The sequence below is a fragment of the Haliotis rufescens genome, unplaced genomic scaffold (assembly GCF_023055435.1).
Source record: "Haliotis rufescens isolate VD_foot unplaced genomic scaffold, xgHalRufe1.0.p SCAF_5, whole genome shotgun sequence".
Lineage (NCBI taxonomy): Eukaryota > Metazoa > Mollusca > Gastropoda > Lepetellida > Haliotidae > Haliotis > Haliotis rufescens.
Window position 1 is genome coordinate 31569982 of NW_025964223.1, and position 12171 is coordinate 31582152.

Below are 12171 nucleotides of genomic sequence, written 5' to 3' on the forward strand. Positions count from 1 at the left end.
GCGACGGAAGTAGCGTTCAGCCCTTTTCCGTGCCTTCCTAGCTTGTTTGCAGTCATTGTTAAACCAAGGTTTACGGATGTGAGGTTTTGCAGAGGACTTAGGAATACAGGTATCAGCTATTTTAGTCAGTTCATCTGAGAATATTTGTATTGAATCAAAAACGTCAGTAAAAACAGCAGGTGATAATTTGTTTAAAGACAGTATTTCAAATAATGGCCAGTCAGCTTTGGAAAAAATCCATCTTGTGGAAGGAGGAACGTCAGAAGGGGTAACAGGCTTTAATATTGTCGGGAAATGGTCACTTCCACAGAGGTCATCGTTGACCGACCATTCAAATTCGTTAAGAAAATCAGAGTCTGTAAGAGAAATGTCAAGAGATGAGTAGGTACCTGTTCCAGGCTGTAAATAGGTTTTAGAAGTATCATTAAAAATACATAAATCGTTGTTTGAAAGGAAATCTTCTAATATCTTCCCTTTACTGTTTGTACTAGCACTACCCCAAAGGGGATTATGCCCAATTAAGTCGCCCATAATGATACAGGGCTTGGGGAGTTGGTCATACAGTGCCTGAAGTTCAGTTTGATGGAGATTAGAAGAAGGAGGAACATAGATTGATCATAAAGTAAAGACAGTGTGTAGTGTTACACGAACAACAACAGCTTGAAGTTCAGTATTTAGAAGAACAGGACTCTGGATGACACCCTGCCTCACCAAAACTGATGAGCCTCCAGTTGCTTTAGCTCCTTGAGGTGAGAAGAAATTATATGTATTATACTATCTGATATCAAACTGATCGGTATTTGTTGGATATGTTTCCTGAATACAAAGTGCTGACGGCTGAATATCTTGTATTAATAACTGTAAATCATTGAAATTATTTTTAAGTCCTCTGCAGTTCCACTGAATTATATTACAGGAGCTCATGGTGGCTCAACTGGTGATCTTGAACGAGGTGAAGGTGCAACCTCCATCTCAAGAGGTCCAAACGGATTGTGAACCTCCAAGGGGGATATCAAAGAAGATGGCACCTCCAAATATTGGAGGGCCCTGCCCCTTTTCTTAATTTGTTTTTTCTCTTTGTTAGTCAAGTGGACTGGACTTTTTCATTTTCTGGTTCTTTACGATGTGTTATCTCGGTCTGAGAAGCACACGTTTAGATTTGTGACTCTGATTGATGTGTTGATTGTTTGATCTTTTAGGGTGATCTGTTTGTCAGTGACCCAAGATAAGCTTGTCTGGCAACACGTTGAAACGGTAGGGACTTTGTTGACAGGCGCTGAAGAAGAGACTGTGGCAGAATAGGTTTTTGCAGAAGCACTTAGGGAGTTGGAACTAATTTTTTTGCCTCATAATATGACAGATTTTAAATGTGTGTTTTATATTGAGAATTTTTTATTCATGGGCATAGATTGCGCACACTTTTGATGAAACAACATGATCACCTTCACAGTTTGCACATTTGATGGAATCAGTCGTGCGGTCAGAGCTCTCATGAGCTCCTCCACAACGTACGCATACAGTGTTGCGAGTGCAGAACTTAGCACCATGGCCAAATTTCTGACACTTGAAGCATCGGAGTGGATTTGGCACGTATACCTCCACTCCGATGTTAAAGTATCCAGCTTTGAGAGACTTTGGAAGCTTTTGTAGATCAAAGGTGAACAAGTAAGTGTTTTTTTAAAAATTATGTCATTTTGTTTTTTGGTGAAACGCTTAACAGCAGTAACACCTTAGTCTTTAAGTTTAGCCACAATCTCTTCTTCACTCATGTCGGCGAGACAATGAGCATAATCCCTAATGATACCCTGACAGGAGTTAAGTGTCCTGTGGGCAGAAAAACACTGATGTTAACAACTTGCTGTAATCGCAGTAAGTTAACAGATTGTTGTCTGTGCACACATTCGACCAGGAGTGAACCGCTACGAAGGCGTGTAACATTTTTTACTACTCCACAGGCACCTTCAATGCCCTTGGAGATAGCAAAAGGGTTTAATTTTAATGGATTGCCATCAGCAGATGCAATGACTATGAACCGAGGCCAAAAAACAGTATTTGGAGCGGCAGCTTCATCGTCAGATGAAATGCAGTCAATGTGCCTACGTTTGTTATTCTTTGATGAACCAGATTGTGTTTGGAGAGACATGGTGTAATAATAAAATTCAACACCCCTACTCCCCTCCCGCCATCGAGAGTCAACAAGGACGATGTTGCAGCGGAAGCCAGCCTGCAACATCAGGGCTACAAAGGTGTTATACTCCAGAAAATACAGACATGAAAAGCCATGATATCTTAAAAAAAGAAGTGCCAGGCTGATTCGGCCCATGACACAGTTCCTAAGAGCACAGAGTTCAGATGCCTATATAACCAGATTGGCCCATGAGCCACCGCCTTCTGGCATAGGACTCTAGGCAAAGTTTATAACATCAAAATTAATGTTTCATATCGACAAGTCATTGTTATGATGAAAATGTTTTGAAAATCAACTTTCCATGCACAGGGCATGGTATGACCAGCCGATTGATAGAACCGGGCCCATTCTACCGACCGTCTAGGTGAATTAAGGGTCGAAGTGGTGTGTTGGGCAAAAGGAACGCTATTTCTGGCTCCAGTGCCCTCAACCACCAGAATCCCGTTCTCCACCGACACAGGGGCGCAACCCACGGCAAACAGGTTGCCCAATTCGGTCGCCTTTTACGACCAGCAATGGGGTGGTGTGGACACATTCTGCCCCGGTTCAACACGGTGAGTGAGTGAATATTGCTTAACGCCGCATCAGCAATTTTGCAGCTATTCGCGGCGAAAAATGTCTTTTGTGTAATCAGATAGCACCTAATAGAATAAAAGTGATGTTGAAAATCACTAAAAACTCAGTCATGTATCACATTCAGAGGTAAAAGACTGACTGTTCAGGTAAAAATCTATATATTATCATAGAGCTTGATTTCCTTTAAATACGCTAAAATCAAGTGATTAGAAACTGTGGTAAAAAGTTCAGATAAGGTACGAACATTACCATAAAAACGTTGTCTGACAAGTGCAAAATCAACACATTCCAGCAGAATGTGCTTCATAGTAAGGTTCCACACGGGGAAAGAGCTATTAGCGTTAAAAATTAACGTCTCATCGGCATTATTTCAGCCATATTGTGACGAGAAAAAGTACTTTATTCAAATTAGGTATACTTAGACTATAAAAACCTGTCGTCGAAGGACAGTAAAATAACTAGATTGATCACATATTTTATGTAAAACTAGCAGATAACCATAAAAACATAACACCATACGCAACAATACAAGATAAAAATGAGCTATAGATCGCCAACCACTGAAGGTAGATCACCATACTAGGGTCCATGGGGACTTACAGTGCCTTTGCTACCTGCATGGACCCCAGCAGGATTTACATCATCCCTTCAGTCATTGGCGATTGTACGTAAGTTTTAGCTATAGATAAAATGACAAACATTCTACGTTTAAAAAAGGAGTAGAAGTAAATATTCTTTGAATGACAGGGACTTATGATATCCTCTCAGGGGGACAATAATTGTACAGTACTCTTACCCCCTTCAAGGATACTGCCACTAACAATCTCCGATATAATTTAATTCTACCAATTCTAAAAAGCTATTTATTCATACAAAACATATGGTACAATTCTATTTCTTTTAAAAAGGCAATAATTAAATGAGACTTAATGGTAGTAAAGAGATCCCTTATAGATGAAACCTTGAAATATCTATCCCTTGTGATGGCAAAATCAACACTATCAAGCAGGACATGCTTGACGGTAATTCTTTCATCAAAAGGGATACAAAATGGAGGATCCTCACCTTTTAAAATATATTCATTTGAATATCTACTATGGCCAATACGACATCGTCGTAAAATGACCTCTTCAAATCTGGACTGACAACCCAAGTAGGTGTAACCGATATTTGGTTTAATTTCATGTAATTTATTGATACCTACTAGGGTGTCCCACTACTTTTGCATCAGATCACGGATGTTAGATTTAATTATAGGTTTATAATCACTATATGGGATAAGAAGTGGTGTCACAGATTTGTTGAGTGCTGCTTTTGCATCAGCATCAGCCATTGTGTTACCTTTGATACCAACATGGCTTGGTAACCAACAAAAGATGATGTCATATTGGCCAGTAGCAAGATCATTAAATAATTCAAGAATTTGGATTAAAAGTGGATGTTTGCATGACATATTTTTAATCGCCTGAAGGCATGAAAGTGAATCTGAAAAAATAATGAATTGTTTACGTTTAGATTGGTTTTTGATATATTTTAGTGCGTTATAAATGGCGTTTGCTTCTGCTGTAAAGATGGAACTGTTATCAGGTAATCGCGAAGATAATGTCCTGGATCCAATGACAGTGGCACTAGCAACAGCACCACCATCCTTGGATCCATCTGTAAATATAGATTTATAAGTTTCATAAGTGTTTCTTAATTGATTGTATTCTTGTTGGTAAATTAGTTGATAAGTGTTTGATTTCTTTAATTTGGTTAATGTGAGCTCTACCTCTGGCTTTACCATTTGCCAAGAAGGTGTTGAAAACAGTTGAGTGAGTGAGTGAGTGAGGTAATGCTTTACGTCACATCGGCAATATTTCAGCCATATCGTGACGAGAAATTAGTGATGAAATATACATATATTTAAACTTTATAAAAATCTGTCATCGAAGGACAGTATGAGAACTAGAATATCACAGATAAGATTTTAAAACTAGTTATGGAACATTTAAAAGAATTAAGTATTAAGGAACAAAACAATATAAAAATGGGCTAGAGATCGTCAGTAACTAAAGGGAGATCACCACACCAGGGACCATGGGGACTTACAGTACCTTTGCTTCCTGCATGGACCCTGGCAGGAATTACACCATCCCTTCAGTCACTGGCGATTATATGCAAGTTTAGCCATTGAATAAAACTAACAAATATACTACGATTTAAAAGTCTGGTATGCATAAAAATACTACGAATGGTTTGGGACTTACATACCCTCTTAGGGGGACAATAATTTTACGCTACTTCAACCCCCCTCGAGGGTACAGCCACTCACAATCTAAGTTATTTATTAGCACTACCAATTTATAAAATAATACATTAAGCACATCAAAATTTATGGACAAGTTCTATTTCTTTTAAAAAACTTAATATTAAATGAGAATTAACATCATTAAAAAGGTCCTTAACTGTTTTGACACTGAAATATTTATCCCTTGTGATGGAAAAATCAATACAGTCAAGCAGGACATGCTTGACCGTGATTCTTTCATCACAAGGGATGCAAAACGGAGGATCCTCACCATTTAAAAGATACTCATGTGTATATCTTGAATGGCCAATACGACATCGTCGCATAATGACCTCTTCAAATCTGGACTGACAGCCCAAGTAGGTGTAACCGATATTTGGTTTAAGTTCATGTAATTTATTGATACCTACTTGGGCGTCCCACTTCTGTTGCATAAGATCTCGGATGTAAGATCGAATCATGGGTTTAAAATCAGTGTATGGGATCAGAAGTGGTGTCACAGATTTGTTGAGGGCTGCTTTTGCAGCAGCATCGGCCATTGTGTTACCAATGATACCAACATGGCTTGGTAACCAACAAAAGACGATGTCATATTGGCCAGTAGCAAGATCATTAAATAATTCGAGAATTTCGATTAAAAGTGGATGTTTTGATGACATATTTTTAATCGCCTGAAGGCATGAAAGAGAATCTGAAAACAGTATGAATTGTTTATGTTTAGCTTGATTACTGATATATTTAAGTGCTGTAAAAATGGCGTTTGCTTCTGCAGTGAATATGGAACTGTTATCAGGTAAACGTGAAGATATTGTTCTGGATCCAATGACGGTGGCACTAGCAACTGCGCCACCATCCTTGGATCCATCTGTAAATATAGATTTATAAGTGTCGTATGTGTTTCTTAATTGACTGTATTCTTGTTGGTAAATTAATTCGTTAGTGTCTGATTTCTTTAGTTTTGTTAATGTAAGATCTACCTCTGGCTTTACCATTTGCCAAGTAGGAGATGAGAAAAGTTGAGTAGGAGCTATATCTTGGAGTTTAATATTCGAAGCTGATATTGCAGATTTTATTCTGATTCCGAGTGGAGGAGTAAGTGTTGATTTCTTAGTGTAAAGATCCTCGTAGAGAGGATGGAATATGCATTCAAAAGCTGGATTGGACGGATTAGAATATAATTTAGTGATGTATTGTAAAGATAATTTTAAACGGCGTTGTTTAAGAGAAGGCTCATCTGCTTCTATATAGAGACTGTGAATGGGAGACGTTCTAAAAGCTCCAAGGCAAAGCCTCAGGCCTTGATGATGGATGGTATCGAGTTTTTGTAAATTACTTTTGCAGGCTCCACCATAGACGATGGAGCCATAATCAAGTTTTGAACGGATTAGTGACCTGTATAAGTGTAAGAGAGTTGTTTGATCCGCTCCCCACTTTGAATTAGAAACAACTTTCAATAAATCGAGTGCCTTCAGGCATTTAGCTTTTAGGTATTTAATATGTGGAAGGAAAGTTAAGTGGTTATCAAAAATAAGTCCCAAGAACTTGGCCTCCTTAACAACTTTGATAGGAGTGCCATTCAGAAATAGTTCAGGGTCCTTATGTGGCTTATATTTTCTGCAGAAATGTATACAATTAGTTTTTGATTTGGAAAATTTAAACCCGTTTTCTAGACACCACTTGTTAATTTTATTAAGACATAATTGTAATTGCCTTTCTATTGTGTGCATATTTTTACCACGACAAGATAGATTAAAATCATCCACAAAAAGTGATCCATCAACTGAATCATTTAAAACTTTTGACAAACTGTTAATTTTTATACTGAATAATGTGACAGACAAAATACTGCCTTGTGGGACACCCTGATCCTGATTATAATGATCAGACAGGGTTGTACCCACTCGGACTTGAAATTGCCTGTCTGTTAAAAACTGTGATATGAAATGAGGCAAACGGCCTCTTAATCCAAAATCATGAAGATCTTTTAAAATACCATGTTTCCATGTTGTATCGTAAGCTTTTTCTAAGTCGAAAAAGATCGATACAGCATGTTGTCTATTTACAATGGAATTTTTAATGAACGATTCTAAACGCACTAAATGATCGATAGTACTTCTGTTCTTCCGGAAACCACACTGTATATTGGTAAGAAGATTATTTGTTTCCAAGTACCACACTAATCGATTATTTACCATGCGTTCCATCGTTTTACAAACACAGCTAGTTAGTGAGATAGGTCTGTAATTTGATGGATCAGAATGATCCCGCCCAGGTTTGGGTATTGGTATAACAATGGCATTATGCCATGAAGGTGGAAACGTCCCAGATGTCCAAATATCATCGAATATATTTAACATAGTTTCAAGGCATGATTCGGGCAAGTGTTTCAGCAGCTGATAATGAATATTATCAGCTCCTGCTGCTGTATCATGAGCTTGCCCTAAGGCAGTATATAGCTCATGTAGTGAAAATACCTCATTGTAATCTTCACCATTATCAGATGTAAAATTTACTTTTTTCTTTTCCTGTTGGAGCTGATATTTTTGAAATGCTGGAGCGTAATTAGATGAAGACGAATGTTGAGATAACGTTTTCCCAAGTCTATTGGCAATATCAGATTTAGTCGTTAGCAAAGTATCGCCATCCTTTAGATGGTTTACTGTAGAATTTGATCCCTTGCCTTTGATCTTTTTGATCATGTTCCATACCTTGGACATGGGGGTACGAGAGTTAATTTTTGAGACATAATTCTGCCAGGATTGACGTTTATTTTGTTTGAATAGACGTCTCGCCTTAGCATTTGAAATTTTGACGATGTTCAAGTTATGGACAGTGGGATGTTTACGGAAGTATTTCTCCGCCTTCTTACGACATTTCCTAGCGTGTTTGCAAGTGTCATCAAACCAAGGTTTACGAACACGTGGGTTGATCGAGGACTTAGGTATTGATTCATCAGCAATTTCATTCAGTAGATCAGAGAACAACTGAATCGGGTCAGTAACATTCTGAAAAGACGTAGGTAGGAATTTATCTTTGCATAAAGATTGAAATAAAGGCCAATCAGCCTTCACAAAATTCCATCGAGGTGAAGGTGGATCATCAGCAGGATTAATTGGTTTAAGCACCGTGGGGAAATGGTCACTCCCACATAGGTCATCATGGACGGACCATGAGAATTCATTCAACAAAACTGAATCCGTCAAAGACAGGTCTAATGATGAATACGTACCAGTTGCAGGGTGTAAGTAGGTGTCCGAGTCATCGTTAAAGATGCAAAGATCATTATCGGAAACAAAATCCTCGATCACTTTTCCCTTTTGATTAATGGTTGAACTTCCCCATAAAGGATTATGCCCATTTAGATCACCCATGATGACACATGGCTTGGGGAGCTGGTCGTATAGTTTTTGTAGATCATTACGCTGAAGATTTGAAGATGGAGGAATGTATAAGGAGCAAAGTGTGAAGGCAATATGCAGTGTAAGTCTAACTGCAACTGCTTGCAAATTCGTGTCAAGCGGAACAGGACTGTGAACAACGCCCTGCCGCACCAACATAGAAGTACCTCCAGTAGCTTTATCTCCCGGAGGAGAAAAAGAATGATAGGAACTATACTTCCTTAAATCAAATTTATCAGTATTTTTTAAGTACGTCTCTTGTAAACAAATTGCTGATGGATTAAAATCAGTTGTTAATAACTGTAGTTCGTTAAAATTGTGCCGAAGCCCTCTGCAATTCCATTGAAGTACATTTAAATGATTCATGGCGGTTCCACAGGAGATCGCTCACGTGAATGTGAAGAGGAGTCACAACTGTTGTTGTGATGTGAGGATGGAGTAACATCCATCTCTAAAGAATCAAAGAAGTTGTGAACATCTACAGATGTTTCAGTAGGAGTCGGGATCTTTGTTGTAATTTTCCTGTTTTGTTTTTTCTTTTGTTTTCTTGACGGGTCAGCTGATGTTTGTACAGTAGCTGACATTTCTGGAGCTGCTAAAGATTGAGTCAAAGTTTCACTCATAATCTTAGATGGTGGAGAAGGGGCACATGCTGTATTAGCTAACTGAGGTGTCTGGCTTTCAGATGTTGTCGTAATAGGCATTGGATGTTCAGAATTTGTCCATGTCAAATCTGTTTGACATTCTATGGATCTAGTTGTGGAAGGGCGAGAGACAGCTGCAGCATAGGTTTGTGTTGATGGAGGAGACCGGCTGGCAACAAGTTTTTTAGCATCTAGATAAGGCAAATTATTTTGACATTTGACAGTCAAAATATCCTTTTCAAGTTTCCACAGTGGACAGGATTTGGAAGATGCAACATGTCGGCCATTACAATTAACACATTTAAGTTCAGCTGTACAATCAGAACCGTCGTGATTGCCACCACAGCGGCAACAAACAGACGATCGATTGCATGTCTTGGACCCATGTCCAAACTTCTGACATTTATAACATCGGAGTGGATTGGGGACATACACCTCCACTCCGATGTTGAAATAGCCTGCCTTTATTGATTGGGGTATGGTTGAAAGGGAGAAGGTAAACAAATATGTGTTTGTAGGAACGAAGGTCTCACCATCTTTTCTTGAGAAACGTTTCACTGACGTGACATGTTGTTCCTTTAATTCAAGAAGTATTTCGTCCTCTGACATCTCAGCCAGACAACGGGCTCTGTCGCGGATGATACCTCGACTTGAATTTAGCGTTCTGTGCTCAGAGACAGCTACTGCAGTGTTTGCAAACATTGTACAATTCAAAAGATTGATAGCTTGCTGTCTCCGTGCACACTCCACCAAAAGAGAGCCGCCCCGGAGCCGTGAAACATTTTTTACCTCTCCGCAAATACCTTCAATGGCTTTGCAAATTGCAAAGGGATTCATTTTTAAAGGGTGTTCAGTTCCAGATTCAACTACAAGAAATCGTGACCAATTTGAATTTTGTTGAACAGAAGCAGCATCAGATGAGAAAGTCTCAGCTTCAAAACGTCTTTTCTTTTCGTTGCGGTTTGAACCAGAGTGATTGGTTGCCATGGTGAAAGTAAATGATTCAGCACCCCTGCTCCCCACCCACCATGGAGTGCTACAAAGAGCGATGTTTTCCTGCACCGGATCTCCAACATGCAAACATCAGGGATACAGAGGTGGTATACTCCAGTAAGAACAACATGAATAGCTGTATTTGTCTATCAAATAACATGTCAGGCTGGTTCGGCCCATGGCAAGAAATTGAAGACATACAGAACTCAGAGGTCGAAAGTACCAGATTGGCCCATGAGCCACCGCCTTCTGGCGTAAGACTCTAGGCAATTTATTCCATCAAAAATTGGTAATTCATACAAAGTATGCTTGGCCAAGTCCAAAATATACATTGTAATACAACACAGGAGTGCATATACAATATTACGCACAGGGCCTGGCATGACCAGCCGATTGATAAGACCGGGCCTATCAAATCAAAGATGTTTATTGTATCAAAGGCCATCGGCCCATATACAAGTTCAGATAAATACAGTGGGTGAGAATTTACAGATTGGGAGATACAACAAAAATTATATAAATATAACATTCATTTAACAATCGGTGATAATCATGAGGACTTTCTAGGGTGAGGTAATTAAAATTATGAATTTCCACTCAACATGTTATTTCGTAGTTCCATCCCATGTTTTACAAATAAAGACAGTTTAAACATTACATCGGCATCATTCGATGACAAAATAGAAACAAAAGCTATTCTACTTGTCTTAGATAAGAAACATTCTGGTATATATTTAGTACGTAATTCTGCATAATAAGGACATTCAAAGGTAAAATGTATTTCGTCTTCTATTGCAGAGTTACAGAATGGACAAATTCTTTGTATTCTTTCAAGTGATATATTCCGTCCATAGTTAATCATAAGTTTTGACAAGCCAAGTCTGTATTTAATATATCCATTTCTTAGGTGACTATTTGTTAAAACTGATAGATATTTTTCTGGCTCTAATAGAGTCTTAAATGTTCTGTACAAATCATAACGTGAACTATTTTCCAAGTTGCATTGCCACCCTTGATAGAACATATTTATTGCTATTTTACGAAAATCATTTAGAAATAAATGTTGATCACCAACAGATTGGTTAAGCCATATATACCCATATCCATGTGAGAATAATAGTGTCCTAATATGCGATACCCATGTAACCTTACCGATACTATCTAAATGAAAGAGCATGTTATAAGCTTTTTTCGGAAGCCGATGTTCTGGCATACGGATGATATTAAACCAATATTTTAAACACTTTATTTGTGAATTAATGTAAAGTGGGTATCTTCCACATTCTCCATATATCATATTATTTGGTGTTGCTATTCCAACGCGAAGAAACTTTTTACATGCCAGTAGGTGAATTCTTTCTAAACATTCATATCTTCGGTAACCCCACACTTCAGATCCATACAATAAAATTGGCTGTATTTGAGTATCAAATAATTTGAAAAATACTTTTGGAGTAATAACTCCAAGTTTATGTGAAACAGACATTATATTAAGTAAAGCTCGTTTCCCTCGCAGTGATAAGTCAGATACACATTTGTTCATATTTAGTGTTGAATTAAACATTATGCCGAGATACTTATAACCATTAACTACATTAATTTGTTGTCCATTTAAGTACCATCTTTCCCTAAAATTTAAAGGACCCCCTTTTCTGAATACTATAATTTCTGTCTTATCTAAATTTACAGATAAATTCCATTCCTTAGTATATTTATCTAATACATTCAACTGATTCTGTAGACCAATAACAGTGTCAGATAGTAAAATAACATCATCGGCAAAAAGGAGCATAAGAAGTTCAAGGATGTCAGGATACATCTGTATACCATGCTTGCCGTTACTTGAGATTTCATAATATAATTCGCTTATGAAAAACGAAAATAACAGAGGACTCAGTATACATCCCTGACGTAAACCAGATGGGCAATCGATAAAATCAGTAACACCATAATCACTACGTACACATGACTTGATATTTGAATACATTGATTGTATTATATTAAACATCTTCCCTTGTAGTCCAGCTTTTCTTAAACAACACCATAATTTATAACGATCAACTGTATCAAATGCCTTTTTAA